Below are 5,215 nucleotides of genomic sequence, written 5' to 3'. Positions count from 1 at the left end.
GCAAGAAGATAAACACTTATATATGCACTCAACATAGAAGTACTAAAATGTATAAAGCAAATAATAACAGACCAAATTATGAAATTGACAGCAATATAATAATAGTAGAAGACTTTAACTTACTTCAATAGATAGATCACCCAGACAGTAAATCAATAAGGAAACATCATCCTTAAATGACACATTATATCAGATGAACCTAATAGATATATATAAAGCATTTCATCCAAAGGCAACAGAATATACATTCTTTTCAACTGTACATGGAACATTCTCTGGGACAGATCTTATGTTAGGCCACAAAACAAGTCTCAATAAATTTAAGAAGATTGAAAGCATATCAATTATTTTCTCAGACCACAATGGTATGAAATTGGAAATCAGTTACAAGAAGAAAATTGAAAAATCACAACATGTGAGACTAAACAACATGTGAGACCAATGGGTCAATAAAGAAATCAAGGGGGGAAATAAAAAAAATACTTCAAGATTAAATAAAAATGGAACTATAACATTCCAAAATCTATGATATACAGCAAAAAGAGTTTAAGAGGTAATTTCATAGTGACCCAGGCTTACCTCAAGAAACAAGAAAAAAATCTCAAACAATCTATCTCAACCTAAAGGAAGTAGAAAGAGAAGAAAAAACCCAAAAGTTAGTAGAAGAAAGGAAATAATAAAGATCAGATCTGAAATAAATGAAATAGAACCTAAAAAATATTGAAAACATCAATAAAACCAAGAGCTGTTTCTTTGAAAAGATAAAAATAAAATAAACAAACCTACCAAAAACAGAGGGTTCAAATAAATAAAATCAGAAATGAAAGAGAAATTACAGCTGATACCACAGCAATACAAAAAATCATAAGAGACTACTATGAACAATTATACACCAACAAATTGGACAACCTAGAAGAACTGGATAAATTCCTAGAAACATCTTTCAAGACTGAATCATAAAGAAATACTAAATCTGAATAGACTGATTGCTAGTAAGGAGATTGAGTCAGTAATTAAAAACCTCCCAGTAAACAGAAGTCCAGGACCAGATGGCTTCACTGACAAATTCTATAAAGCATTCAAAGATGATTGAATACCTATCCTTCTCAAGCTATTCCAAAATATTGAATATGTAATATTCCAAAATATTACAAGGCTAGCATTACCATGATACCAAAACCAGACAAGGAAACCACAAGAAAGAAAATTATAGGCCTATATCCTTGATGAACATAGATGCAGAAATCCTCAGCAAGGTATTAGCAATTTGAATTCAACGATAGATTAAAAGGATCATATACCATTATCAAGTGGGATTTATCCCAGGGATGCAAGGATGGTTCAAAATCTGCAAACCAATCAACATGATGCACTACATTAACAAAACAAAGGATAAAAATCATATGATTGTCTCAACTGGTGCAGCCACTATTGAAAACTTTATGGAGATTTCTCAAAAAATTAAGAATAGAACTACCGGCCACGTCTGAGGCTGGGAGCTGCCCCTGCTGCAGCCATGGTGTCAGTAATTAACACTGTGGACACCTCCCAGGAGGACATGATTCACGATGCCCAGATGGACTACTATGACACCCTCCCGGTAACCTGCTCATCAGACAGGTCTGTCAAAGTTTTTGATATATGCAATGGAGGGCAGATCCTCATCCTAGACCTCAGGGGTCATGAGGGACTTGTGTAGCAAGTGGGCTGGGCCCATCCCATGTATGGCAATATCCTGGCATCCTGCAACTATGATGGGAAAATCATTATCTGGGAAGAAGAAAATGGCCCCTGGGAGAAGGCGTACAACCACACAGGACATGACTCTTCAGTAAATTCTGTGTACTGGGCCCCCATGACTACAGCCTAATCCTGGCCTGTGGGAGCTCGGATGGGGCCATTTCCTTGCTGACCTACACCGGGGACGGCCAGTGGGACGTGAAGAAGAGCAACAGTGTTCACACTATTGACCGCAATGCTGTCCTGCTGTTGTTTCTGGAAGTCTCATAGACCAGCCATAGGTGCAGAAGCCCAGTGACATCAAGACATTTGCCTCAGTCGGCCATGACAACCTCATCAAGCCGTGGAAGGAGGAGAAGGACGGCCAGCGGAAGGGGGAACAGAAGCTGGAAGCACACAGTGATTGGGTTCGAGCTGTGGGCTTCTTCCATTGGTCTTCCCACTGGCACATCGTCAGCTGTTGCCAGGATGGACGTGTGCTCATTTGGACCTGTGACGATGCCTTGAGCCATACGTGATCCCCAAACTACGACACAAGTTCAGTGATGCTGTGTGGTACGTGAGCTGGTCCATCACAGCCAACCTCCTGGCTGTCTCCGGTGGAGATAATGAGGTGACCCTGTGAAAGGAGTCAGTGGATGGGCAGTGGGTGTGCATCGGTGATGTCAACAAGGGCCAGGGTCTGCTTCAGTCACAGAAGGCCAGCAGAACGAGCAGTGGAAAGACTGGCAGGGCCCAGCTCCCCACCTGCCGATTCCCGACGGCCTCTTCCTGGACCGACTGACCAAACGGATGGGAGGAAGAGCTCCACACTCCAACAAGGATACTTTCCCAGAAATAGTTAAAACTGCAACCAGACTGATCATCTGCCCTAACATGATTTGATATGGTTTGTAACTTACTGTCTGGCTGAAAGCACTCATGTAATGAGGGAAAAACTACAAATCTGTTATTTTAAAATATTTTTTGGCCATTTGGGTTCAGACATTATTTGGAAGGTTTTGTTTCTAAAGTAATTAAAACAACATGTTGTTTATAATTCTCCCTAAAACACACACACACACACACACACACACAAAAACCAATAGAAGTACCATATGATTCTGCCATACCACTTCTGGGTATTTATCCAAAGAATATAGAAATAATAAATCAAAAAGACATATACACCCCTATGTTCAATGCATCATTATTTACAATGGCCAAAGATGGAAAAAACCTAAGTGCCCATTGTTGGATGAATGGATAAAGAAGAAGTGATATAAAAAAAAAAAGTCACACACACTGGAATACTACTCAGCCATTAAAAAAGAAGGAAATCTTGAATAACTGATGTCAGACAGAGAAGACAAATACTGTATGATTTCACTTACATGTAGAATCTCTAAAAAGACCAAACAAACAAAACAAATTCACAGATACTGATTAGTGGTTACCTGAGGGAAAAGAGATTGGTGGAGGGCAAAATGGATGAAGGGGATCAATTGTGTGGTGATGGATGGTAAGTACAGTGGTAAACACTATGTAGTGTATACAATATTGAATTATAATGTACACCTGAAATATGTATAATCTTGTATACCGATTTTACCACAAAAAAAAAATTCCAGGTTGCAGCCCTAGAGGTTCTGATTTAACCGGCCTGTTGTGGGGCCTGTGATTCCTTTGTGCTGCCAGGGTTGAGAAGTAACCCATCACCAAGTGCAAACTACAAGTCAACACATTCTTGTTAATTTATTGATTGACATGCTTATGAATTAGATGAAGTTTCTCAGTCCCCGTTTCTATGCTAATAAACCCATTTTCTCGGAAACAACAACAGCAGCAGCAACACAACCTTGAAGTTTTGTGTCAGGTGAATCTGAAAGTTAGTTATATCGTTTATAGAAATAGATCATGTGGAGTTGGTGTCTGGGGCAAGAACAGGAGAATCTTCATTAGGGATGTGTTGAGTTGAAAGAGCAAAGAGACATATTGGTGTAGATATAGGATAGGCATCTAAATGTTTGGGTCTGGAGATCAAAACAATGTTCTACGCTAGAGGCACAGACTTGGTGTCACTGGATATGGGTGAAACCCGAAGCTCTGATACAATAGCGGGTGGTGTCACACAGCCAGCAGAGAAGGTGCGGAACATTGAAGCATATGTTTAGCAGATTAAGGGAGGAAGAAAAGATACAAATGAAATATAAAAGAACTAGGATAGTGACCCAAAGCCCAATGAGAAAGGAGAGAAAGAAGAGTGAAGGAATCAACTGTGAGAAATGTGGCTGAAAAGTTAACAAGGATGAGTGCTGAGTAAAGTCTATTAAGCTTGAAGACGAGGAGGTTATGGATGGGAGAATGGAGCCAGATAGTATTAGACTAAGGAGTGATGAGTAGAGAGGAAGTAGAAGCGCTGAGTGAAAATTTCAAAAGGATTGTTGCTAGAATATATATGCTGCATGAGTGAGTATATATATATTTATATATATATTTATATAAATATATATATGTTTAAATCCTCACTCGAGGACATTTTTCCATTTTTGTTCAGATTAAGTGGGAAGGAGAGAGAAGGAGAGAGAGAGAAACAGCGACATGAAAGAAACACATCGAGTGGCTGCCTCCCACACGACCCAGCCAGGGCCAGGGACAAACCGCAACCAAGTTACGTGCCCTTAGCGGGAACCGAACCCGGGTCTCTCTGGACCGCAGGCCGATGCTCTAACTGCCGAGCCAAACTGGCCAGGGCTGAGTGAGTATATTTAAAATTTGTATTATTTGTATTTCAAAGCTCACCAATAGTGAGTAAGATGAACAATTAAAACGGTTTTCAGATGCTATGAAACAATAATTATTCAAAATGTTTCAGTTGTGCCCTGGCCAGTTTGGCTCAGCAGTTGGAACGTCAGCCTGTGGACCAGAGGGTCCTGGGTTCAGTTTCCGCTAAGGGCATCTACCTTGGTGGCTTGTCTCCAGTCCCATTTGGGGTCGTGTGGGTGGCAACCAGTCAATGTGTCTCTCTCATGTCGATGTTTCTCTCTCTCTCCCACTCTATCTGAAGATAAGTGCAAAAATGTCCTCAGGTGAGGATAAAAGAAAAACAACAATAAGAAAACAAACAAAATGTTTCCATTGCTGTGAAACAATGCTTTGTCTATCAAAAGAGAATTGATGTCAGAATTGTTTTTGTGGATAGAGAAAAGTTAAATAATCTATATAAGGTCAAATAGTGATCAATATATGCAGAACATTTTTTTAAAACGAGGCAATGGGTTTTTTGTTTTGTTTTGTTTTCAGTTATTTACTCCACTTAGCAGAAGCTTTAAGTAAACAGCCTACTTTGTGCCAGTACTGAAGCTTTATTCACGGATTTCTACTCCCAGTGTTCCCATTGCTACAGAATCCATACTTTCTTTTTCACGTACAGAGGAGACTTGTTTAGGTTGAACCATGTGAAATTGCTGATATTCAACATTTTTTTTTTTGACCT

The 5,215-nt window shown here is 39.6% G+C and overlaps 1 pseudogene; it reads left to right on the top strand.

Annotated features, from left to right (window-relative positions):
* Positions 1-1,516: 1,516 nt before the first annotated feature.
* LOC118623365 lies at positions 1,517-2,625 on the top strand (annotated as a pseudogene).
* The last annotated feature ends 2,590 nt before the right edge of the window (positions 2,626-5,215 follow it).

Source organism: Molossus molossus, unplaced genomic scaffold, assembly GCF_014108415.1.
Source record: "Molossus molossus isolate mMolMol1 unplaced genomic scaffold, mMolMol1.p scaffold_m16_p_10, whole genome shotgun sequence".
Taxonomy (NCBI): domain Eukaryota; kingdom Metazoa; phylum Chordata; class Mammalia; order Chiroptera; family Molossidae; genus Molossus; species Molossus molossus.
This window is presented reverse-complemented; position numbering and strand designations above follow the sequence as displayed.